The 27,765-nt window shown below is 38.8% G+C and overlaps 1 protein-coding gene across 3 annotated transcripts in view; it reads left to right on the top strand.

The window, feature by feature from the left end:
• Positions 1–27,765, top strand: part of LOC138176559 (utrophin-like) — a 382,659-nt gene that overhangs the window by 56,086 nt on the left and 298,808 nt on the right. The window contains exon 2 of one of the 3 annotated variants that reach the window (XM_069107346.1): positions 23,601–23,816. The exons of the other annotated variants lie outside the window; for them this stretch is intronic. The gene's annotated coding sequence lies outside the window, so the exon portion shown is untranslated. The remainder of the gene's footprint in view (positions 1–23,600; positions 23,817–27,765) is intronic. 3 annotated transcript variants of the gene reach the window in all.

Here is a 27,765-nt window from a genome sequence, read left to right as displayed (position 1 = left end):
ATAAAAATGATACTGCTACCTAAATTAATTTACTTATTCAGCTTCATACCAATTAAACTACCAAAGAATTACTTTATAGAACTAGAAAAAAAATTCAAGAATATCAAGTGAATCAATTTAAAAAGAGAGAGAGAAAAGGGAGGGGACCTAGCATTAGAAGATCTCAAACTATTTGACAAAGTTATAATCATCAAAATGATTTGGTACCAGGTAAGAAATAGAGATTGTTTGGTGGAAGAGATTAGATATACAATGTAGAGAAGCATATTAGCATAATAACCTAAAGTCTAATAAACCCAAAGATTCCAGCAACTGGAACAAGAACTCAATATTCAACAAAAACCATTGCAAAGACTGGAAAGTGATCTAACAGAAACTAGTTACAGACCAATATCTCATACTGTATACCAGATAAATTCAAAATGCATATTGGATCTGGGCATAAAGGGTGACATCATAAGCAAATTAGTGGAGCATGGAAGAAATTACCTACCAGACCTATGAATAGAGGAAGAGTTCATGACCAAACAAGAGAGAGAGGGACTCACAAGGTGTAAAATGGATAATTTTGATTACATAAAATTTAAAACAAACAAAACCAAATGCAGCTAAAATTAGAAGAAAAGCAGGAAAATAGGGAAAACCTTTGCATCATTTCTTGGATAAAGGTCTCATTCTATAATATATAGTGAGCTGAAAAAGAGCCATTCCCCAAATGATAAATGGTCAAAGGATATGAATGGGCAATTTCCAGAGGAAGAATCCAACCTATTAATAGCCATATTTTTAAAAATGCTCTAAATCACTAATAACTAGAGAAATGCAAATGAAAACAATTCTGAGGTACCAACTCAAATCCATCAGATTGGCTAAGATGGCAAAAAGGGAAAATGACAGTATCAGGGGCTATAAGAAAACAGGAACACAACATTGTTGGTGGAGCTATGACCTAGTCTGGAAAGCAATTTGGAATTATGCCAAAAAAGCTATTAAACTGTACATATCCTTTGATCCAGCAATTCTCCTACTAGGTTTATATCCCAAATAAATCAAAGAGAGAAGGAAAGAACTCATATATACAAAAATATTTATAGCAACTCTTTATGTAGTGGCAAAGAATTGGAAACCCAGGGGATGCCTATTGGGGAATGGCTGAACAAGTTATAACATATTAATACGATGGGATAATATTGTGCTATAAAAAATAACAAAAGAGATGGTCTTCCAAAAAATCTGAGAAGATTTATGTGAACTAATGCAAAATGAAGTGAACAGAACCAGAAGAACAATTTATACTATAACAATATTGTAAAGACAACTTTGAAAGGCTTAAGAACTCTGATCAATGGAATGATCAATCACACTTCCAAAGGATTTGGGATGAAACATGCTATTTACCTCCTGATAAAGAGCTGATACACGTGGAGTACAAACTGAAGCATATTTTCTTCTTTTTATTTTAATTTTTTGACATAGCTAATATGAGAATTTCAGAACTAAAAATAAAATTGAATTTGAAAAGAAAAATATATATAAAGTACTTTGCAAACCTTAAAGAACCATGCAAATATTCATCATCATCATGATCATCGTCATCATTATAGCCTTTATAAATTCTTAGGGCATCCTCATACCAAATCTTACTCTTTTGGATGACTCGGGTCCCTGACAAGACTACGTCTTCTCTTGGTATACTAGCGGTACCTTTTATAGGAAAAGATTCTCCTACTAGGTTTATATCCCAAATAAATCAAAGAGAGAAGGAAAGAACTCATATATACAAAAATATTTATAGCAACTCTTTATGTGGTGGCAAAGAATTGGAAACCCAATAAGAGGAAAGATTCTCCTCTAATGCTTTCAGCTCAAGCCCTTACCCTTATATACCCTTATGTGGTATATAAATATAAATCTGTAATAATTGATGTGCTAGCATTCTTTAATCAATTAGCTTTTACAAAGGGAAATTTATTGCAAAGATATAGCGTGGACATGTTCTTGCTTTATCTTTGCAATAACTACATTATACCACTTCAGTCTTTGGGCAAAATGGGCTTAAACTTAATGCAATTTTCTTCAGAGCATTTGTTCCCACCAAGTTCATCTCTGAATTTGGCATAACCTCTGTAGCTTTCTCTTGGTTGCCTTTAATCCATGCTGGGTTAAACAATTCTCCAAGAACTCAAATCCTTACCACCACATTTCTAGTAAATCCTGGCCTGCACCCCAGCTCCCAGAAGCTCACACAGTTGTAGGCATCCCTATTACTCCTTCACCTAAAAGAGGAAAGACCAAAGAATAGAAGTTCATGTTCACAGGCCACATGTCTGGCCCAGGAGGGGAGTCTGAGGCCTCTCTCCACTCTCTCCATCCAAAGGCTTAGAGTCTCTCTGTCTCTGTCTCTCTCTCTCTCTCTGTCTCTGTCTCTCTCTCTGTCTCTCTGTCTCTCTCTCTGTCTCTCTGTCTCTCTCTCTGTCTCTCTGTCTCTGTGTCTCTGTCTCTGTGTCTCTGTCTCTGTGTCTCTGTCTCTCTCTCTCTGTCTCTCTCTCTGTCTCTCTCTCTCTCTGTCTCTCTTTCTGTCTCTCTGTCTCTCTCTGTCTCTCTGTCTCTGTCTCTGTCTCTGTCTCTCTGTCTCTGTCTCTCTGTCTCTCTGTCTCTGTCTCTCTGTCTCTCTCTGTCTCTCTCTTTCGGAGAAACCAGTTCCATCTAGTATCATTTGAATACATTACCAATTCTGCCTCAGTATTCAATCAGAAGTCAACAGAATTCACTGTAGTCTTCAAAGTGGTGTATGTGGGATAGGGGTTGGGGGGAGAGTAGGCCTAGAGGGGTTTGTAAATCAATTGACTGGAGTGTATAAAGATGGGTTTTGTCCTACCCCCTAAATGATAGTCATTTGTGGGATTTGTCTCAGATAAAAATGACCTGCCAAATCTCTGCCTAGAGTGCTCTTATAGTCCTATGCAGAGACTGGCCCTTTTCTTGGGGGATCAGAAAGAGGAAAGCTTTCCCTCCCCCAACTAATCCACCTAATTTTATACTGCTTTGTTTGGAGTTGCTTGAGAAGAGTATTTCTAGATATTTAGCCTAAACTTCACTCATTCAGCACTTTAAGTCCTATTACCAGTTTGTCTCCCATGTTCCACTCTTGCACAAGGTTCCTTGACTGGAATCATATGTTCTTCTGTTTGTACCACTAGAAGCTTTGGAGAAGAGATCACTTCCTGGAGAGTTCTATGGAGCCATGTTAAGTATCTCTCTACCATGCGTGGCATAGTGTACTGTATGTATAATCATGTGCTGAGTTGCTGGATTCCACGTGGTAAAATGAATTCTTCTTCCTCCCTGTATAAAAACAAAGAGGGCTCTTTTGGTGGATTTACACTAGCTCATTCTCCCCATTAAACTGGAAAATCTGACTCAGTAAACAATAAACCCTGATGACAACCTTACCATAATCTCTCTCATCCACAGCAATTAATGAACTTTAGTTCTAAAATAAATCTATTCCTTCTATACTTGAAAAATAGTCAGTACAATATGAAACTTTTGGCCTTATGGAACAGTATCTTCCATGAGGACAATTGTGCTAGTAAAAGCCTTGGTAGAATGCTATTTCATTTTTCTTCAAACACTGTGGCTCACAACATCTGATACCGGTTTATGGATTCCATTGAATCATTAAGTATTTTTGGTTTGCTCCTACCCTTCTCCTCCTCTTTCTTCTCCCTGAATGGGCAGATTGTTTCCTCTGATTTTTTCGATGTTTGTTCTGTGTGGTCTCCTTTCTAATCCCACTGATTTACTGCCGTTGGTGTAGGTCTTAAGTTCCTTTCTGGGGTGGAATATCATTTTTGGCTTCAGATCGGAATGTCCCAGAATAACTGATATTCAAAAGAGCCCTTGTCTGTTATATTTCAAATAATTCCCCTGACTGAGACTGAAATCTATCTATAGGCATCAATTAGAGTAGAAATATTTATATCCCCCATTTCTGACTAAAGGACTTCCATTATTTCCAAACTAATTGAGTCCTATTCTCCTGTCAGGCCTGAAAGGAACTGACCATCTTAAGAGTATGTAAGTAAATCATAATTCAAGAGCGGGGAAGATTTCACTTTCATGCATGGGCATAGTGCTGCTGCTAATGTTGGAACTATTTCATACACACACACACACACACACATATATACATATATATGTATGTACGCATGTATGCATAGTATGGTTTTACATATAGTTATATATCTGTGTCAAATGGTAGCCCTCTATACTGCAGGGTGGGGAGGGAGGGAGGGAGATAGTTAGGAAATTAAAATATAATCAAAATTTTAAAAATTAAAACAAATAAATGCTTACATCAGAATCTTCCTCCTGACAAAAAGGGCCCAGGGCATATACTAACTTGTCTCCACTAAGATAATCTAGAAATTTCTGTCAGTCCCTGCCCTCTCCAGGTGTCATCACCAGCTCGCCTTGCAAGCACAAAGTCTCACAAAACTCAGAACAAGAACAGGTCCTTCTAGAAGTTAAGGGAAGGAAGAAAAGAAAGAAGGAAGGAAGGAAGGAAGGAAACAATAAGTGTCTACTATGTGCTAGACACTATACTAAGCCCTTTATGAATATTATTTCATAATATTGTTTTCCTTCCTTTCCCTACAAGATTTTCCCACCAATATTGACCTGTATAGTGAATCTATATGATGAGGCTTTGCCCACTCTTTGTGTAAAGATACCCTACCTTGCTCTTTCCTTATTATTTCTTGTTTGCTTGAAAATACAAATCAATTTCTTCCTTCAATTTACACTTGTGATATTATTGTAATTATTTTATATGTGCATGCAGATTAAACTTTCAAGAGGTTTAGTCATCGGAGAATTTAACTGCTATATCTCAGGTTAACTCCTTAACTGTAATCTACTAAGAAATGAGTAATTTGTGATTGGTGAAGGGAATTTCCATACAGGAAGTTTCCCACTGAGGAAATGACAAATGATTCATCTAAGCACAGAATTGACAATTAAGGTACACTATCACCAGAGGGCAGTAAAATGCCTTGGTTATGTGGTTTGTGCCATCAGACGACTTCTGGAACAAGTTTTAGAGATTAGAATGTTGTTCTACTCATTCTTTTTAAAAATGCTAAATATGATCAATTTAGGGCAAGTTTCCTAAGAACATAACACCTATGCATAGATTGCTACTTTTCTCACTGACCTTTAACTAATGTATTCCCTACTCCTTTCCTCTTTCCAGTTTCAAAGAAACCCTTAGTTCCTCCTACTATTCATACTTGTTTTGATGTTGAAACCCTCTGGCTGGTACACAGCTCCTCAATTCAGTGGCTGTCTGTTCCAGGAGGTCCACTAGGACCAAAGACAAAGGGAGTTTCTCTTCTCCTTTCAGTTTCTATCTGTTTTCAAAGTACAGTCACACACACACACACACACACACACACACACACACACACAACACACCCTGCAACCCACCCCAATTTTTGACTTGCCTTTTGAAGATAGTTGTTGAGCAATGAGTCTAATCCAGGAGTGCTTTATCTCCTTGAGAACAATCTGTTAAATATTGAGGAAAAAGACAAGAAGCTTCAGTGGCACTAAAACTCCAAACCCAGATAATCAGATCCATTTTGTCCAGGAAGAGTAGTTTAAGCCATCCCTAGACTTAGACTTTAGTCTGGCCATCATCTCCACCTCTCCATATGAAATCTAGAATCTGGTCCTGATCTACCCTAGGCTCTGATAGGTGTACTTTCTCCATTTCTAGACCACACCTCTATGAGTATTTTCTCCTAATCCCTTCACCATTCTTCTTTCCAACAGCAACCTTTTATGGGTTGCATTCACCTATTAGAAAATATTGACAGTCAGAGACTGTATTGTTTGTTTCTATTTGTATCTGCTGTACTTAGGCATAATGTCTGACACATAGTAAGCACATAAATGCTTTTTTTGAAATCTATCTATCTATCTATCTATCTATCTATCTATCTATCTGTCTGTCTGTCTGTCTGTCTGTCTGTCTATCTAGTTATTTATCTATTTAGAAGTTGATTGAAACTTACCTAAGTACTATTGTTTCATACAACTTACTTCTAACTTTTCCAGATTGTTTCTTGCCACAGACATCCTCAGGAACTACTCTCAAAAAAGGTGTCCACTGTATGACTTAGGAACACTTGAACAGGTTCTTTAAACTATTTTAAAGTGATTTCTTGACATCACTAGATTTGTTCTCCATATTCTTTAGGAAACATCTGGAAACTATGTTAAAATGGGCCCTACTGACCTATGGCTAGGTTTTCATACCAGCAGGGCAGAAATGTTGGAGACTTCTCCATTTTTCCCCTAAACATCTCTTTGATGTATCTGTAGGTCCAGCCAAGAATTCAGTAGAGTATATGAGCACCTTCCCTAACTTCTGAAGATCATGGAGTCCAGATTCAGCCTTAATGTCAACAAAAGAACAAAGGACAGAGAAAAGACTTCCCCTGGTGATTGAAAAAGAGAGAGTAGACAAGAAGCTTTTAAAAAAGATAGATACTCTGAGGCTATCCACTAGGGAGAAAAGGGATCTGATAGGGAAAGAGGTAGGCTGTAGCTGGGTAAAGAGGTATGGTCTGACTATTTGCTCCATTGTCTTATTTGAGAGCAACTTTTTTTACTCGTCAGAAAAGCAAATTTTATATATTCAATCCACTTGATGCAACTACCCTTCCCACTTGGGTTTTTTCAAGAGAATATGTGCATGTATATGTATTTCACTGGGATCCCTGAACTAAGGATCATTGAAGGAGAGTGAAAGGAATTCTCCCTTTTTGAGAGTTTCTGGCATATTACTGATATGAACCCAGGATATAGAGAAGCCTTGAGATCTGTAGACTCTGGCAGCCCTTCCTTCTCCTAAGCCTGGACAAGACTCACAATCCAGACAAAATCCTTTAACCCAAGGACTAAATCACTGGGCCTAGAACTGCATTCCTCCCAAGTGAAAGCTTTTTCTAATTTAATTTAGAATTATTTTTGGTGTTGACCTGTGATTTCATCAGCATAGAGATTGTCCAGTATGGAAACTTTGCTGATGCACATAAGCAAACTGATCTGTAATTTTATGGTCAGTGATGAAAGAAAACCCCAAGAGACTGAGTTTCTAGATAATTAATTATGTAGTAATTAAGTTATCTAACAACCAATAAATTGATAGTCAGTGGCTTTTCCTAGTAACCAAAGATGCCAAAGGAGTCTCTGAAAGTTTTAAATCCCTTCTGAGGGGGATCTCCCCTGACAAGTGAAACTCAACCCTGATTGGAGGACATTTAATAAGGAGCAGACTAAAAGTTCAGTGCCTGCTTCTAAGCACTTGGCTTGATCATTAGACTAAGTAGCTTCAAGCCATGTGGGCGAAGGGAACCATTTCCATTGGGACCTCCCGGGCTAGTTTTCTCCTTCTGAGTAGAGTTGCCCTAAACTGTAATGGAGGAGATCAAGGACAAAGAGTTCTTTCCCCAAGCAAAGGCTGACCCAAACTAAATTCTGTTTTCACTCTAAAAAAAAAATTAGGTTTCCCAGTTGGAGGCTCAGAGCAAATCTTATCACTCAGTCATTCCCTTCAGAGATTTACTAACCTTTTCAGGAGTTGGGTTTTAACTGAAATAAAAGGAAAAGGGTGGATCACAAATTAATAATTAGTTATTAATGTAATAGTATAATATTAATTTATCTCCAGTCTTAGGTAGATATGTGATTTAGACAAAAACATTAAATGATTAAGTGATTTGCCTATGTTACTGCAGCTAGTATGTGTTAGGTATAGGACTTGAACTCAGGTCTTCCTAAGACCAGCCCTCTGACCACTAGGCTATGCTGCCTTTTATTTTTTTTAATGTATCTGACTTAAGTAACCAGCTACTTCATAGATCTTCACTCAGTGTTGTATAGACACAGATTAAATGATATAATAAACTGAACTTGTCACGCTTTGCCTTAGGAGAGAAAAGGAGAAAATCAAACAGGACCAGGCAGAATGGGGATGGTGGAGAAGTCAGGACTGGGAATTTGACTAGACAAGGGAAGGTTGATAGTTACTATTGAGTATAGAGCAATTTAAAAGTTCAGGGAACCATGCAATAAAGTGTTAGGTATATAGTTAGAGATCTTAGGAAGAGGGACAAGTAACTTATGCTAGAGACTGGAAAACAAAAGTTCAAGTATTAGAGAGAGAATGTTTCCTTCTCTTATGCCCAGTTTACCTGTATAAAAGTAATACTGAGTAAAATCATGACTGAACTACTCATCATTTGTGCTTAATTCCCATATAAACCCTTTCACAAAAGGTCTACATTATTGTCTTTGGTTGGCATTGATGTAGCCCTAGGTTCTTGAAGGTTATGTGAACAAAGAATAAATTCTGGCAAAGTCTAAAGGCATTTGACTTGAACCATGGGACATATTGCTTCTGCTGTCCAAGTCAAGCAAAGTGAAGCATGGAGAACATGGATTCCCAAAGTGGGTGATACTGCCTCCTAGGGGAGACTGGAATGATCCAGGGAAGTTGTAGTAGCCTTTGGTGCAATTGGAAGACATTGGATAAAAATAAGGGGGAGTGGAAGCATAAAGAAAGAAGAGAGGAGAAGAAAATTTTGGAAAACAGTTCATACATTTTTTATCTGTTGTGTAAGAGAGTTAAAGTCATAGTGATTACATTATTTTCCAAATAAACACACAAAATGCACGTTATAACTGATCAGTGGTCAAGTCCACTGACAAGTCTTAACAAGTAAGTGTTGGCAGGGAAGTGTGTTGCACACTGTCGGGAAGTCTAGCATGCATCAGTAGGAATATATGCATGTAATGACTTGTTTACAATATGATACTATATGGTTACATGATACAATATTACATCATCAAAATTTCAATGTAGGAAAACCCCCACAAATTTAAAATAAATTAGTAAATTTAAGATACATCATTTAAAAATATCTTATATATTTTTTGAAATGACAACATTTCAAAAAAAAAACTGTTAAAGGTTAAGAAATGAAGATGTCTGGGGGGCTCTGAGTAATTTTTTTTTCAGGCTTCACATCTTCATTCATCTGTTAAAGTCAACATGATTTCATGCAACATGAGGGAAAAATCAAGCATTCCCTAAGTGTATGCTGGATTGTGCGGATAGCTTGTGGAAGACCTTCATTCTCAGAAGCTGAAAATGCATCACTTTCACTTTGAAGTCTGGGCCTTCCTTCTTCAGTTTGCTATAATCCACATTCACTGAGTAGAACTTGTACTGGTCCGTGGGGCTCATCTTGTTCCAGGGCTCAGGGTTGTTCTTTCTGTCCCAACTGACGTCGGGATTGAAGAGCACCAGCCGCATGACGTAGAGCGTGGCCTCGGTGCCCCCCGCGCCAATGAACAGGAACAGGGGGATCAAGCTCGGGTGCTTCTTGGCCTGGTTGATGATCATGCGGAACATGGCGGCGGCTGCAGGGCTCGGGGCTTTCGCTCGCTCGCGGCCCAATGTCACCGCACAGGAGGCAGAGGAGGAACAGAGTAATTTTTTTTTTTTGAAAAGTGGGCACTAGGCCAAATAAGTTTGGGAGCCTCTGATGGAGAGCCTCAAAGTTGCTAGAAGGTTGGTATCACATATGTAAGTGCACCAATCTTGTCAGTGCTTCCAGTGAATGCTTGCCTATCATCATGCAGTATAAATATGTTTTGATCCAAGAATATTCTGATGTATGGATGCAAAAAATATGTTTTGAAAAAATATGTGTTTACCTTTGTAAAAATAACATTTACCTTCAATATGATTGGTTATTATGTTCAAATGATTTAACTTAGAAAATAGCATAAAGATCAGAGAGGCTGGCTTTCCCAAATGCAGCTTGATATCCTTGGGGTGCTATGGAATGTTCCACTCCCCAAGCTGACACAAACCTTCAGGTCTGACATCCATATCCACTACTACTCCAGACCAACTTCCAAAATGACCGTCTTCCATAACAATCCTCTTCCTGTATCACTAGGATCAGGTTGCATGTTTGCCTTCCTGCAATAAATCTTTCCACTAAAACCTCTCTTCTTGCCAATAATTTACATTTTATATCAGATTCACAAAAATAGAATATAACACATTTGGTCAATGTCATGAGTTTTTTAGCAATGGCTGCCCAAAATATAAAAAAAGTCTTCATTCCTGTATCTGTTCTGCTTCACAGCGATGACTGATGGGGTAGTTGGAAAGGGGATGTTAGAATTCACATGGTCTTAGGCCATCTACAAAAGACGAATTTCATTTTTTATAATCTCAATACTGTTTCTAAACTTTGGTCAGTGACCAATGAGTCAACATTAATAACTAATAAATCACTCACCTTGATGTTCTTGCTAATAATGAAATGAGAAGAGTAAAGAAGTCACATCTAAATGAAAAGCTTAGTCAAAATTCTCCATGAAGAGGTAGATGAAGAAATTGGTATCACTCAAGAAAGACACTATCATTTCATGGGAAATTTGGATATCTTCCCTTACAGTACTCATAATAAGCAAATAAACTACCAAAAAGGCTATTGAAACTTTTGTACCAACAACTATTGTAGAATATGAAGCAGAGAAATTATACAGAGAATATGACTAGAATCTTTAAATTAAGTCAATTTATACCTTGACATTCAGTGAAGAGTGACATTCATTTTAGAGTGAAAGTAGACACAAGTAAGGACAGTGAAAACTATATTGGAAATGACAAAATGCTTAAAATATCTGGTAGTTAATTTGCCAAGATATGGTCAAGACATATAAATATAATTACAAAATACTATTTACAGAAACAAAGGAAGACAGAGGAATATCCATTGCTTGTGGTTGGGTTGGGTTAATATATTAAAAAATAATGATACTATTCAAATAAATGTATAAGTTTAGTATTATACCAAACTACCCAGCACTGGGAATACAAAAAGAGGCAAAATGGCCCCTGCCATCAAGGAGCTCACAATCTAGTGGGGAGATAATAAATATATACAATGCAAACTATATATGGGGTAAATAGGAAATAATTAACAGAGAAGGGTTAGAGAAACCTTCCAGTAAAAGATGGGATTTTATTTGGGAAGTTATTGGATGGAGTGGAGGAGAGAGTTCTAGGCAAAGGTGACAGCCAGAGAAAATTCCCAGGGTTGAGAAATAGGATGTTTTGTTCTCAGAAAGTAAGGTATAGGAATACTGGAAAAGTTAGAGGGAGCTACATTATGAAGGACTTTGAATCCAAACAGAACATTTTGTATTTGCTCCTGGAGGCAATGAGAAGTTACTGGAGTTAATTAAGTGGTTGAGGAGTAGATAGGAGGAGAGGATAACCTAAGCTTTAGGAAAATCTCTTTAGTTAATGAATAAAGGATGGTTTGGATTGGGAAGAAATTTAAGGCAGGCTGATCTACCAGCAAGCTATTGTAATAGTCCAGGTGTGGGTGGGTCTGCACTAGAGCCGTGGTATTGTCAGAGGAGAGAAGGGGGCAAATTTGAGGGATGTTACTAAGGTGAAATCAACAGGGCTTGGCAACAGCTTGCATAGAGAGTGTAGTGGGCTGAGAGATAGTGAAGAATCCAGGATGACGGCTTGGTTGTGAGCCTAAGGGACTAGCAGATGGCTTTGCCCTCTACAGTAATAGGGAAGGTAGGAGGGAGCAGGATTTAAGGGGAAAGATAATAATTACATTTAATTTGCAATGATGACAAAAAAGCAGAAATTGTCAATGTTCAAGGGAAGAGAGGCACACCAATGAATTGCTGGTGGAATTATGAATTGGTCCAACCAATCTGGAAAATAATTTGGATTTATGTATGAAAAATCAACAACATATTCATCATATCCTTTGACCCAATAATGCTACTGTTGGGCATATTAGACCCCAAGATGTCAAGAATGTAAAGTATAGGAATACTGGAAATATAACCTTAGTTTCAAACTGGAAGCATTTTCATGTATTATTGCATGGATGTGATTCTAGATTGGTAGAAAAAAAATTTTTGGCTATGTGCCTATGTGAGGATTCAAGTTGGCAGCCCTCATCATTCCTTCTTTGAGAGAAAGTCAGTCAATGTCAAAAAAAAATTTTAAAGGGATTATTATGTGCAGGCATTATACTAAATGCTAAGGATATCAAGAAAGGCAGTCCTTGCCCTCAAAGAGCTCACAGAAGTTCTCAACATATTCCTGATTTTCAGCCTGCCTCCCTACAGACTTTGGGGAATTTCTCCTTGGATGAGATCAGGGTTTCATTCTTAGTTGAGCTATCTCACTCCCAGTGGAAAAACTGTTTTAATCTGTGTATTTTCTGGTATATTCTAACCTGTGCAACCTTTCCTATTTCCTTTGCTAACTGCTTGTATAAAGTGAGTTTACTTGCTATTCACTATTTGTGACAATCTTTTGTATAAGCAGCTATTGATTGGGAAGGAGTTCAGCTTGTAGGTGTAAGTTTGCGTTACCCCTTCTGCTTTAAGGTGGAGTGACCAAAAGAAGCTGCTTGAACTCAAAAAACCCATTTCCCTAGATCAGCAATATTTAAGGAGGCAAGTAGATATAATTATAATCTAGTATAATTCTCTCTCAGGAGAACAGAAAAACCAATCTCTTAGCCCCCTCTTCTCTTCCCCCCCGGGTAAAACAGGTCTGTACAACATATAGCCCACCAAAGGATTTCATGTAGATGTCATGTGACTTGTGCCAACCAACATCATCAGTCTGTTTTTAGTCTAATCTATCTGCAGCCCTAAGAAGTTTACAAGTTGTACAGGTCTGAGGTTAAAATAGAAATCTCCCTTAATTATTCTAGAGATATCTTTCAATGTTTCTTTGTAAATATTAAAGTGCTGTATAAGTGTGTGAGATATTTCTATTGATAGGTATGGAAGGTTAGAGGCTCCTCCATACATAAAAAGTCAAAAATAATTTCTTTATTTATCTCTGAGCACATCATTGCAATCCTTCCCACCTTTCAAATATTTCCTTTTGGGGACCAATCCTGTCTGGATGACATTCTAGACATCATTTTTGGAGAGAAAGTGCCTGAGACAAGGACCACCCTTTTCCCCTAGCTTTAGAGTTCTTACAAAAAAAAAGTATCCCACCTACCCACCCTAAATCCCTTAAATTGCTAGTGCCTCCCAGAGCCTCCTTCCCAAAAGAATGTTTATCTACTTTATAAATATACAGGTTATACATGTAAGATTTGAACTCAGGCCATCTGACAACTACCATCCTACAGTGACAATTATCATGTTACTGTCAATTATATAGCATTAGAAAAAAAGCAAAAGTTGGGCTATCCTGAATTTATCAGCTGCAATAAAACCTAGATCTTCCTCCTAAATACTTCCATCAATTTTTCTATCTGATAAACAAGACAATCAACTGTAATGTTAATAGACTTAGAAGCCCAATGAAAATATGAATTTAAGCTTATCAAAAAGGGAAAAATAAAATCTCTATCCCAAATTTCACATAACTGAAAACCAGAACATTTAGCAGTCCCGGAGATATTTTGAAATAAATTTTAGCTTAAAGCATAAAATCATTAAAGTGCTTTTGAAAAATGTGTTAAAGACTTTTTGATTCATAGCACTTTTTTTTAATATGTGAAAGACTTTTTTGATCATAACACATTCTCTACTTTAACCAGTTTGTAAAATAAAAAGATACAAAATTAGTTAATTCAGTCAATGTGCTGCTTAAATAAGTTGTCGTTTTTCAAAAAAAAAATCATTTTTAAACTGATTCTTTATCCCTCCAGAACATAGAGGATAGAGAGCTGGCTTTGGAGCCAAGAAGGCCAGAGTTCGAGTCTGGCACTGATATATACTGGCTATGTAACCCTGGGCAAGGAATTTAATCTCCAGTGCTCTAAGCAACTCTCTAAGATTATAAATTATAGAGAAAGAGCTAATCTGCATTGGTAGATAAAGTTTCCCCCTTTCGGAATTTCCTCTACTGTTGAAATCACAAGTGTAGCCTCTTTCCCTACCATGTTTTTTCCTCAAGTATCAATAACCAAGATGGCAGCTTTGGAGTACTAGAAATATGTGTAGCTATTCTTTTCTTCCTTTTCTGAGTTATTACTTAATCTCCTCTGTTGCTGTTTTTTTTTTTTAACTCCAAATAGAATTCTAGATTCTACGTGGCAGAAATGTAGCAGAAGCAGAAGCCTCTTTAAAAAAAAAATCAGCAATAAGACTGATTATAACCACAGAATATCTAGTAAGAACAGAACTTTTGGCATGCCCTCAGTAACCACTGAAGAGTCTGGAGAGCAATGCATATAGGCTCCATGGCTAAACCACACTCCCCTGGGGATAGCAAACTGGAGACAACTGATAGGGAAGACAGAAGAATGAACAGTTTGAATTACCCCTGGAGTTTAAAGAATTCATCTCAGAAAATGCTGAGGGATTTAGGATCTATTAATGTGGTGACAGATCAGATTAATACAGGTCAAAAAGCATTCATCTTTCTTTTGATGACCTTATCATTAACCAGTCAAGAAGATAAAAAAAAAACACACACAAGACTGCAGCAACATGCCATCATTGCACCATTTAATGGAATAACTCTTTGAATGCTCCAGTAGTAACAAGGAAAAGAGCCAAGTGTTTGCATTGGTTAGAGTAGGATGAGTGTTTACAGTATACAACTCAAATTAGTTGAGTGTATTGTGATGTCAAGCCAAATGTATTTTGGCTTTACCTTTTGTTCATATCTGTTGGCAAGTAACAGCACCAAGAAATCTATTCTTAGCATGGCAAACTTTTGTGCCTAAGGGCCTTTGTATTTTAAAGTATGTCTTTGGGGCTTTAAAATATCATACCTTGGGGAGGCTAGGTGGTGCAGTGAATAGAGTACTGGCCCTGGAGGCGGGAGGACATGAGTTAGAATGTGATCTCAGACACTTAACACAAAACTGGCCGTGTGACCTTGGGCAAATCACTTAGCTGTAAAATAATGAAGACTTTAAGGTCCCTTCTGACGAAAATTCTGTTCTAAACTTTCAAACTGAAGTAATTTTGTTCCCTACCACTATCCTTACTCCTTGGAGGATAAAAGAGATGTGCTATATTAGCATTAGAAAGAGACAATCCTGGATGTGAGGGTTCTTCTCTGGGCTCTGCCATTTACTAGCTGTGGGATTCAGGAGAAGTCACCTCACTTCCCTGGACTTCTTTCTTCACCTGTAAAAGGAAAAGTTTGGATTGGCTAGATTTCTAAGGCCCCTTCCAAATCTAAAATCCTATGATCCTGCAAGAGGCTTGCTCCCTCCTGACAGGTTGGGTGCAATGCTGTTCTGTCAGAATGCTACCTGAATGCAAATTTTCTCCTCCAAAGAGGCTTAGCTGAGGTGGAAAAAGAGTGCAATTCCCTAAATCAGCAGCTGCCACACCAGTTTTCTGGGATGTTTTTAGACTGATGCGGAGAAACCAAAGCAAAACAAAACAAAACTTGCCTACCAATTGCCACAGAAAATGACCTTAATCTGAAGAGAGAATTTGGGAATGGGGTCAGATAGTTTTCTTTCACAGTTCCAGAGATGATGTTTTAATTGTGTTTTCCTGTGGAGTGAAATAGAAGCAATATTAGAGCTGGAAAAGATGTTAGGAATTATTTAATCCAAACCTTTCATTTGAAAGATGAGGAAACTGAGGCCCTTAGATGAGTTTATACGCCTAGTTAGTGACAGAGCTGAAGGACTTAAGCCCAGTTCTTTTTTTAGGAAAAAATTATTTTTACATGAATTTATGATCTATTTCTCTCACTGTCTACTCCCCAATTGAACAAAACAAAGCAAAAAAAAAAAAAATGAAACTGTCATCATAAACCTACTTAGTCCTGCAAAATGTTGACCACATTGGCCCAACAACATGTGTCTTTCTCTGCATTTTAAGTTCCTTGCCTCTCTGACAGGAGGAAAGCATCTTGTTTCATTGTCAGTCTTCTGTACTCATGATTTATCATTGGGCTGGTCACAGTTCTAAAGTCTTTCAAAGGGGTTTTCTGTTTATAATGTTGCCATCGTATAAATTGTTCTCCTAGTACTGCTTACTTTATTCTGCATCAGTTCCTGGAGGTCTTCCCAATTTCCCCTAAAGCTGTCTATTTTGTCATTTCTTCTAGCATAGTAATATTCCATTACACTCATATGACATAATTTGTTTAGCAGTTTCCCAATAGGAAGACACCCCCTTTGTTTCCAGTTTTGGCTACCATGAAAAGAGGTGCTATAAATATTCTTATGCTCATAAGTCCTTTTCCTCTTTCTTTGATCTCTCTGGCTTACTTGTTTAGTTGTAGTATGGCTTGGTTAAAGAGTATGTACCATTTAGTCATTTTTTTGGGCATAGTTTCAAATTGCTTTGTAGATTGACTGAACCAATTTGCTGCTCTACCACTGGTACACTAGCGTGCCTGTTTTCCTATGCCCCCCTCCCAATTTGTCATTTTACTCTTTGGCCATTTTTAAAAGTCTGATTCCCAGTTTTTTTTCCCCTTTCCATCATGGGCCATCGGATCATAGACTTAGACCTGGAAAGGATGTTGAGATTCTGCTTCACATACTCCTCTTCTTCTGAGACTGGAGCAAAAGAGGAGAGAATGGTATTTATATATTAAGGTTATTTGAAATTTGGAATTAGGGAGAGGGAACTCAGGATAGTGGCCTCTATATCTTCTTGGTATCCTCTGCTAAGAGGGAGAGAAGAAGAGATAGGTGTAGATGCCAAGAGAAAGGAGAAGGGGAGGGAAGGGAAGTGACAGGAAGGGATGGGTAAAGTTTGAGAAAGGATGGGGAAGGGAGGGGAGAGGAAAGGAGGAAAAAGAAGGAAGGGAAAGAACATAAAAAAGAAGGGGAGGAGAGGAGTATAGAGAAAAGGAAAGGAAGGGAGGACAAGGAAAAGGAAGAGAAAGGAGATGGGAAGGGAGGGGGAAAGAAAGGGAAGGATGGACAGGAAGATGAGAGGGGAAGGTTTGAAGTGGAATATGATAGAGGGTCAATTAAAGAAAAATAAAATAATTGCTGTGCAGAAGTGAGGGTCCAGGTGAACATGGATTACAAATTTATAGTGGACACAGTCAGCAAAGCTATGTAACTTCCTCTAGCACCATTCAGTAGCATGAGAGCAGATGCAGAGAAGCCAAGTGGTACAGGTGACACAGGGTTGGGATTTGGAAAAGGATGAGTTGTGCTAGGACAATGGAGCAAAGGATTTAAGAGCAAGGGACAGTGTAAAGTTGAACTGGTTAACTAAAAGGTCATTTAAAAGATTTTAAAGAAAGGAGAATGAGGCTAGGCAAGATGTCTGAGAAAGCAGGGAGGGGAATACTCTTCCCCTTCCCCTCCTCATGCCCTCTTGGAGTTTGTGGTGAGGACTGAGGTACAGGAAGTGGGAAAAGGACAGGCAGCATGGTCAGATAGAGGAATTTCAGAGTTGTGGGTTGTTGAAGTGTAAGACTTGTGGTTGATGACAAGATCGAGGGTGTGGCCATTCTTGTGACTGAGGTGTAGGGAAGATACAGAAATGGGTGTTGAAAAGGTCAATGAACTGTGAAGAGAATTTGTGTGGACATCAATATATAAATTGAAGTCCCAAAGTAAAAAACTGAGGATTGTGTTGGAGAAGACTGAACCAGCTACTCAAATACCTTGAGAAGAGAAGGAGAATGACTTGGGATCCTGTAGAGAAAAGCCACCTTGATTTTAATAGGACATATTTGGATGTGTCTTTCTTTTAGAGACAAACTGCAAGAAAATCTCATAACCTCTATTTCTTCATTTCAAACTCATTTCATATCCTCTTGCAAACTGCCTTTCAATCCCATCATTGCATTGAAACTATTCTTTTAATTTCTAACTCCAATAGCCTTTTCTGTCCTCATCTTCATTGAACTTTATGCAGTTTAAAAAAATTTTTTTTCTTTTTGGAGGGGTGAGGGGAGGGCAATTGGGGTTAAGTGATTTGCCCAAGGTCACATGGCTAGTAAGTGTTAGTGTCTGAGGCTGGATTTGAACTCAGGTGCCCCTGACTCCAAGGCTGGTGCTCTATTCACTCCACCACCTAGCCACCGCAGACCTTTATGAATTTTTTGACGCCAGTAATTACCCTGTTCACCTGGATACTCTCTCCTCTTTTACTTTCTCTCACAACATTTTTTCCTTGTTCTCCTCTCACCTCTCTGATTGCTTGTCTTCTCTACCCTTCACTGGGATATACTCTATCTCCTGACTCAGTCTTGGGCCCTCTTTTTTCTTGCTATTCCTTTTGTTGATAATCTCATCTGCCCTCTTGGTTAAAATTATCCTCTCTATGCATATGATTCACATATCTATAGCTCTGTGCCTAGTAACTCTTCTGTACTCCAGACCTACATCACAAATTACCTGCTGGACAATATCCATCTGGATGCCCCATAGGCATCCCATCCTTCCTCAGACACTTAATAGCAATGTGACCCTGGGCAGGTCACTCTGCCTTTCCAGAGATCAATCTCCTCTGTAAAATGAGATGATTCAGCTTAATGGCCTCTAAGGAACTATGATCTACCCTGGTACTCCTGCCCTTCCTCCACTGTCTCTGCTGAAGGAATCATGATTCTTAGATCACTCATCATCACAGCTATAAAATCATCCTTTTCTCTTCCCTCCCTTGTACCTCTCCTTCTCAATTAGATGCCAAGTCTTGTGAATTCTATCTCTAGAGCAGCTTTTGAATCGATTTCCTTCTAACAACCACCAACAGCCTCATTCAGGAACTTATCACCTTTCATCTGGACCATTGCAGTAATCTCCTAATTGGTCCCCCTGCTCCCAGTTTCTTCCTTTTTTCAGTTTATCCTCTGCTGTTTCTAAAACAATTTCCATAAAGAACAAGTTTGACAATTCAGTTTCATATACAATTCTCTTTCCTATACTTGGCATGTTGGAACATCCATGTTGATGTTTGTTAAATTTGCAATAAAAATGGAATAAAAAAAACATGTTTGACCATATCAGTCCCCTGCTCAGAAATTCTGACATTTCCAAATTGTGCCTAGGTTAAAATAGACACTTGTCAACTTGACATTTGAGACCCTCCACAGTCTGACTCAAAACCTCAGCCTTATTCCATATTATTCCCTTCACCTAATATTTGCCAGCCAAAGTGGTTCCCTGGACTTACCATTCCATCTTCTAACTCTGTGCTGCCATTCTAGGAAAGTGCTCCCTTCTCATGTTTGACTCTTAAAACCCATTAAGGCTCATCTCAGGTAGATTTTGATCTTAGAAACCTTCCCCATTTGTAAGTGCTCTCTTTCTCCTCTCAGATTACTGCCTATTTACCTATCTGTGTATATGTTGTATCCTCCCCTTTCCCCCTCCCCCCATGTTCCTTAAGACTGTTAATTTTGTCTCTGTATCCCTAAGGCCGAGCATAGTATCCTGGAAATTGTAGGCCCTCAATAAATATGTGTTGAAATGAGACCCTTAGGATGTGACTTTAGTAGTAAGACCTCTGGATCAAAAGTTATGATGAGTTTTGTCACTCTTATTGTTAGATGACTCTCCAAAAAAGTTTCTGCAATTTTCAGTTGCACCTAAAATATGACAAATTACTTCTCTATGGCCTCAGAAAATATCATTTTGTTGATTTTTAATTATTTGCCTATCCTGTATACATAAAGAGAAATCTTGAAGTTTTTTTGGCTGACAATTTTTCAATTAATATGTGTTTCCTCTTTCTAAACTTGTTCATACCATCTATCCACTGGATTTTTAATATTAACCTCAGAAATTTGTAACCTGCTTTATAGGTATCTGATAACAGATTTTATCATATATATTTGCCATAAGGGTTTTTTCCCAATTTATTTCTATTCTATTTTGATATATTACTTATAGTGCAAAAAAGCTTTGTATTTTTTATGTAACCTAATCCATCTGTTTGTTGAAAATAATTTAGTCCATGTGTTCAATAGATAAAATTTTCTCCTTTCTACAAGAAAATCTGTCTTAAGTTTAAAAAAAATTAATTAATTGAAATTTATATACTGTGAGATATATTTATGAACTAATTTCCTTCCATTTTCTATGTAATTTTCCCAATAAATTTTTTTGTGAATATTTCCTTTCCTTTGGTGTTATACAATTTAAATCTACCAACACAAATTTCTTACACATACTTGGTTCCATTTATTGATTCTCTATTCTGTTCCACTGAACTATTTTTTCTATGTTTATCCAGTACCAGTTAGTTTTTATAATTGCTAAATTTTATTTTTAGATCTTTTAAATTTTCACCCTTAATTTTTCTTAGTTCCCCATGGCTGTTGTTTTTACACATTTGTTTTTCCTTATAAATTTTATCTGTTTACTTATGAGATAACCCATTTGTATTTTGATTGACATTGCATTAAATCCATAAATTAATTTGGGAAGTATTATTTAAAGTTGTCTTTATATAATAAGTCTTTGTACATCATTGTAAGTGAATGTTCAAATATTTAACAGATATTGTCATTTTAAATAGTACTTCTCTACTGAATAGAGAACTATTTCTGACTGGGTGCCAAGCATCTTTGACATAGGCAGGCCTTAGTGACAGTGATCATGAGACCAATCTTGCTGCCAGTCTCTGGCAGTGCCTGCCCTTTAGCAAGGGGCAAGAGTATGTGGGTCACCAGAAGTGACCCAAGCACAAAGTGCTCATTGGAATGGGCCAGGCTCAATTCTGTTACATTTGCAAATAAATATATTTAAGCCTTTTCACTGAGGTTTTTTCATGTCCTACTTCTATAGCATTTCTAAAATTATGTAATATAGAAATGGTCACTTTAATCCTATTTGAGTGGGAAGAGCTCTAGTTTTTCTCCATGGTTGGTCTGGGTCATAGCTAGTTAATTGGGTCTAATGTGGAGAAATTGCCAAGATTTGAGTTAACAACTAGTTTCAAATTCTGCCTCCAATGCTTATTAGCTGGCTATAGGACTCTGGAAAAGTCACTTAATCTCTAGCTGCCTCAAGTAACTCAGCAGGGGTTATCTACTAACTTGTGGGCATCTTTATCATTGGAGGGAGTTCCCTGACAGCGTATGAATTCCTATATGGCAAGAACTGTTTAATTTTTGTTTTTATACATCTGTCAATCAAGAAGTATTTAAGTGCTCACTCTGTGTCAGGCACAATACATAGAACTCAGGAAGATGAAACAATCCCTACCCACAATAAGCTTACATTCTAATAGGAGAAACAAGTACACATAAGAATATATACAGCATACATTTAAAGTTAATAGTTACATGGTTATACATACATACATATTAAATAGGTGGCACAGTGGATAGAGTGACAGACCTGGAGTTAGGAAGACTCATCTCTCTGAGTCAAAATCTGACCTTGGACACTTAATAGCTGTGTGACCCTGGGCAAGTCACTTAACCCTGTTGGCCTCAGTTTCCTCTTCTATCAAATGAGCTGGAGAAGGAAATGGCAAATCACTCCAGTATCTTTGCCAAGAAAACCCCAAATGGGGTCATGAAGAGTCAAACACAACTGAAAAGACCGAAAAACAACAAAACATTAAATAATTAAATTCAAGGGAATTTAGGGGGAGAGTACTAAAGGATCAGGAAAACCTTCATGCAGAAAGTGGTGCCTGAGATACATCTTAAAAGAAGAGAGGTACAAAGACACTAAGAGGTCGGATAAGGAGAGAGTATATTCTAGTTATGAGATTGTTGTTGCTTTGTTGTTTGCTCTTGCATCTAGAAGAGGACCATGACTTGAGGGAGGTGATACCATGACATGCAAGTGAATTGGATTTAAGTGAGGGAGGGCTGTTCAAAGTCACCAGCCTCACCTCTCTCTTACACATCCTTCTGGGTCCAGTAGCAAGATATAGATCAACACAACACATGGAGATGGCCCGGGATGCAGTGGGGGACCTTGGCTGAGGTTTTTTAACAGGTCTCAGGTTGACTGAGTCAATGCCCATTCAGTGATTAAGGCTTAATAAGAAATGAGGCAGAGAACGACCTCTTTACTTAGATGAAAAAAAAAAATCAATCTGGGAAGGAAAGACCCTCAAGCATTGTGAATGGTAGTATAAAGGATAGGAGATGGTGTGTCATGAATGAGGAAGAGAGAAGAACGATTTGATCAAAAAAGTGCTTGGCCCATAGTGATACAAATCACTCTTGACTGATAGATTGAATGATTGCCTACACATATGAAGTCATACGTCATTCTCTCATGTTGAATCTTAAATTGATTAAAAAAGAACAATACAGGGTAAGAACTGAAAGGCTATTGATTTTCATGTGATCTGTTCAGAGTATCCTGGAGGTTGCAGGATTTCAGTGAAGTATGATTGATAGGAGAGGAATAGTTTGATGAAGAGTTTTATGATAAAAAAACAACCTCTTGCTCATATTCCTACTGGCAACAGTGGCAAAGGGAAGTGAGTATTAAAGCTGTTATCATATAAATTCAATCAACATTGACAGCTGCTCTGGATAATTTAGACCAAAGGAACAGTTTTCCATCAGTAGGTTTTTATGTGAATCAGCTCCTTTCATCTTGCTTGTAAAGATGTAGCCTTAGTGTCTGAACTGACTGCATGTTTGCTACGTTAACATCAGAAGCCAAAACTAAACTTAGTTGTGGAGGAAATATATTCTTTTCTTGAACTAGGGAATCCTTTAAGAGCAGAACTATATAAATTAGGAAACAATGACTCCTCCCACATTTTAATAGCTCTGAACCAAATGGACTTTACTATCTACTGCAAAAGTATTTCACTCGGAGTCATAACTAGGAAGCAGAGGGGCAAGCAAGACTTTGACTAAATTTTGCCTCATGTGCCAAAATGTAGAGGATTTAACTTTTTAATAGTACTGATATCTATCATCTTTTTCCTACATTATGGATTAAGCATGCCCTTATTCTTTCTTTCCTTTGACATGGATTATTGTTCAGTCATTTTAGTCATGTCCAGCTCTTTGTGACCCCTTCTGAAGTTTCTAGGCAACGATATTAAAGTGGCTTCCCATTTTCTTCTCCAGTTCATTTTACAGATGAGGAAATGGAGGCAAACAGAGCTAAGTGACTTGGCCAAGGTCACAAAGCTAGTAAGTAAGGCCAAATTTGAATTCAGGAAGATGTCTTCCTGACTTCAGTTCCAGTGCTCTATCCACTGTATCACCTAACTACCCTTTAAAAGGAAACAAAGTTGGGGCGGCTAGGTGGCACAGTGAGTAGAGTGCCAGCCCCGGAGTCAGGTGGACCTGAGTTCAGATCTGACCCCAGATACTTAACACAAAAAAACTAGCCATGTGACCTTGGGCAAGTTACTTAACCTCAATTGCCCTCCAAAAAGAAAAAGGAAACAAAGTGATCCCAGGCTCCTGTCTCCCTGACACAGCTTCTTTCTTCCCCTCCCTGTACCCATACAACCTGTGGTAAACTCAGTCTCCTCCTTTTTCTCTCCTACAACATGAATTGGCTTTCCCTAAAAGGAGATAAAATTGACCTAGGACCTGATTGGTTCTGCCTTTCCTCACACAGCTTCCCGGTGATCTGAAAACATAAAAAGTCCCAAAATGGTGGAATTGGAGACCCTCTGACTAGTGGATTTCTGAAGACCACTAGAATCACCATGTCTTTTGCCATATCCTGCCTTCATGACCATAGTGATTTCCATATGGAGATGAAAGAAGCCTTGTCCAGAGAAACTCAGTGCCAATCTATTCTTGTTGCAAAGCCTTGCTGTGCTTTGGCAAGGTAAACCTCATTTTGCTAACTTTTCAAAAATTTTGAAAATGCCTAATTTTGTCTCTACGTTGCAAATGAATTAGAGCCACCACCAACATACTTCCTCTTCTAGTAGGTGGTAACATTTTTTAGCTATTGGCATTAGTTGTTAAAAAGAACCAGAAAACAAAGGGCATTGTCCTGTATCCCAAATCTCTTGTCTAATATGGGCAGTAAGTACTTCCTCCTATTCCATGATCAAGACATTCCATCTCTTGGCTCTGACTCCGGGAAATTTTTCCTGGCTGTCTACCATGCCTGGAATGCTCTCCCTCCTCCAACCCCACTACTGACTTCCTTGACTTTTTAACTCCCAATTAAAATCTTACCTTCTACAGGAAGCCTGCTCCAACCCCTCTTAATTCTAGTGCTTTCCCTCTACTAATTATTTCCTATTTATCCTGTGTATAGCTTACTCTGTATATATTTCTTTATATGTTGTCTCCCCCATTAGATTATGAGCTACTTGAGGGCAAGGGCTGTATTTTTTGCCTCTTTTTGTATTCCCAGAACTTAACACATTGCCTGGTACTTGGTAGGTGCTTAATAAATGTTTGTTGATTGATTAACTCTAAAGTCTTCTCTTATGAAGACCCTTAAGACTATTTCTTCTACTTCTCTGCATACAAATTCACAGCAAAAGTTTTTGAGGGCTAAGCCTCAACAAACTTATACTGCAATTTTGATTCACATCTACACTAGAGATAATTAGATTAAAAATTCTGCATTAACATTTACATCTGCATTCAACTTCTCAGTTAAGGCTTTGCCAATGAATGAGTCTAGTGAGTGAGGAGCTTTTAAGATATGAAGACCACTATCTATCACTACTCTTTGCCTTCTCTTCTACTAAGTCCTCCATGAATCACAGTTTTCTGTGGAAAAAACTATTCTTTCCAGCAACTAATTCCCCCAAATCCAAGGTGAGTGAAATAAAGCTTTCCAGAATAGCTTCAAAAACTTCACTATCAAATACTTACCCAAGAAACCTGAGCTCAAGGGGAGTCATCACAGAGACCTGGAGAAGAGGGTCAAAGGAAGGTGGAACACAGGGAAATGGAGCTGAGCCAGATACCCCTTGGGATACAAATGGAGGGACCCATCATCCTCCCAGCAGCTACAGTCTGGGAACCACCCAAACATCCCTTATCTGCAATAACCTTCTGATTTCCCTTGCCTGATCCTGGTCACTGCTGATGACAATTGAGCCCTTACCCCTTGAATGGTCATCCATCACCCTCTGCAACTGGTCTGCATTCACACTGTATCACAGGATTGAGGGAGATGTCTGTTATGTTTTTCCCCCCACTTCCAGAGTCTTTAGGGGAGCAGTAAGAGAGTCATGAGTCTACAACTGCATTACTGGATAGACTTAGTTGTGAAGGGGAGGATGGTACATGCAACCCTGTCCCCTGGCATGAATGCATCCACTCATGAGAGGCTGACTACTCATACATCACCCATGAGATGCCTGTGGCTCAATGAAGAGGACCTGCACTCTGGGAGCTTACATCCTCCTGGGGGAAGAGGTAGGAGAATATTCTAAAGGTTCAGAGAAAGAAAATCAAAATGGGCTATGATGTCCACAGTTAGGTATTTCCCCCCACCCCTTTCCTCCACTTCTATCTTCTTCCTTTTCTCTGGCAAGACAGTTATTTCATGGAAAAGGTTGCAAGAACTAAGATGTTGCAAGAACGGCCACCCCCCCCCAATAAAACACGCCTCTAAATAGATCTGGGAAATGCACTAGACCAATTCCTGGTTGTGATTTCCAAGGGAAAAAAGATCACAAGTCATATTTTCTAGCCCAAGATGACATAGGAAGAGAGACAGAGAGGACTGTGGATACTAGGGAATAGGTTTGGCCAGGGGCCTTGAGGAGTACCTCAGACCAGGAAGACACTGCACCAGGGCAAGAGGAAGTCACAGATCTGGCACATGGTAGCATATAATTGTGCACAGTTTAGGAACAGGTGCCAGCTGGAAGCCCTGTCACTCACTACCTACTTCTATGCCACAAGAAGACTGGACTGAAAAGGTGCTCAAAATTGGAATTCCAAGGTCCAAGTAGTTGCTGTCCCTAGACTATATGTCCAGAGACAAATTTAGAAGCAAATACCATCAGTGTGGCTCAGACCCCAGGAGCACAGTGGGGTCTCATTTCCAGCCTATAGCACAGTGTGAAGTCTGCAGAGGAATAATCAAGGTAGGAATAACCCAGGCAGTTCTATTCCTTCCAACCAGCAGGTTTCCAGTTGTCTGATAGTAGCTGAGTCCAGCAGCAGTCAACTGAAACTCCAAACAGATTAAGCCCACCTGCCTTTTGCCTGAATCCAAACCCAGGTCAGGAGCTTACAGAACTTACTAGGGGACCTAGCTCAGATCACTTTGGAAGCATGGAAAGCTTTCAGGTTCTCAGCCTGTGCTGCCCTTGATAGCATGAAGTAACACAACATTCAATACCAGAAGAAAGAAGCAACAGCACTAGTTCAGACACTCTCTCCAGAAGGATGAAGAGCCTGACCCCAACATAAAATCTTAAGTTAGAAGTTAGGCTAGAAGAACAAGCAAATTAAAAAAAGAATCCAGGGGGCAGTCAAGATGGCGGAGCAGAAACAGGACCTCAGCAGGGCTCCAGCTTTCACCTCCCCCAATTCATGGAAAAGGGGACTCTGAACAAATTTTAGAGCTACAGAACCCACAAAATGACAAAGAGAAGCTAACCTCCCACTGAGGACAGCCCAGAAGGCTGGCAGGAAGTGGCCAGCACAGTGCTCTGGGAGCTGAGCCCAACTCTGGGTGAGCCAGAGGTCTTAGCCCCAGGGCGGCCTGACCAGTCACTGACTGGAGGGACTTCAGATCACCAGCAGCTGTGGTGGTTTCAGAATTATCAATCCATAGATGCTAAGGACAAAGTGAAAGGTCAGTGCAGTGTGGACTTTGGAATCCATTAGTTGGGAGTGTGGTCGGCCTTTGACCCTGGGGGTGAGAAGTGGCTGAGGTGCAGTGGCTATGCAGCTGCAGCCACATGGCTGCTTCAGCTCCTGGCCTGCAGATTGTAGGGGGACCAAGAAACCAGTCTGAGGGGTAATCACTCTTGCTTTAACCTGATCGGATCTGGATTGCTGTCTAGGGTGGAGGTCCTGGGGTTTGTGACCTGTTTGACAGAGTGTGTGGAGGCTTCAGAGAGGGCATCATCACTCAAAGTCATTCTTTTTTTTTTTTTAAAGCAATTGGGGTTAAGTAACTTGCCCAGGGTTACATGGCCAGTTATTTTGTGTGGGTGTTAAGTATCTGAGGCGGAACTGATCCCAGATCTCCTGACTCTGGGCCGGCGCTCTTACTCACTGTGTCACCTAACCGCCCCGAAAGTTATTCTTAAAACAATATTGCTGTTACTGTATACAATATTCTCTTGGTTCTGTTCATTTCACTCTTTATTATTTTGTGTGAGTCTTTCCCTGTTTTTCTAAAAATCATATTATTGTTCAGTAAGAAATAATAAAGGGGATGGTTTCAGAGAAATTTGAGATTTCGATTAACTGCTGTAGAGTGAAAAGGACAGAACAGTAAGAAGAATTTACACAATGACAACAATATTATAAAGATAAACTACCATTGGGGTGACCAGGTGGTGCAGTAAGTAAGAGCGCCAGCCCCAGTTGGGAGACCTTGGATCAAATCTGGCTCAGATACTTTAGCACCACACCCAGAAATAACTGGCTGTGTAACCTTGAGCAAGTTACTTAACCCCAATTGCTTTAAAAAAAAAAGATAAACTACCATGAAAGAACTTAGGGACTCTGCTCAGTGTAATGGTCAACCATGTTTCCAGAGAACTAATGATGTAACATGTTACCTGACTCCTGAAAGGGAGGTCAAGGATTTGGAGTGCAGATGGAGATGTGTTTTGGTTTTT

Source organism: Petaurus breviceps, unplaced genomic scaffold (genome assembly GCF_028583685.1).
Source record: "Petaurus breviceps papuanus isolate PSGF00001 unplaced genomic scaffold, PetGlider_PUasm1.0 89983, whole genome shotgun sequence".
NCBI lineage: Eukaryota > Metazoa > Chordata > Mammalia > Diprotodontia > Petauridae > Petaurus > Petaurus breviceps.
The sequence above is the reverse complement of the archived record's forward strand: the minus strand, read 5'-3'. Positions and strand labels throughout refer to the sequence as shown.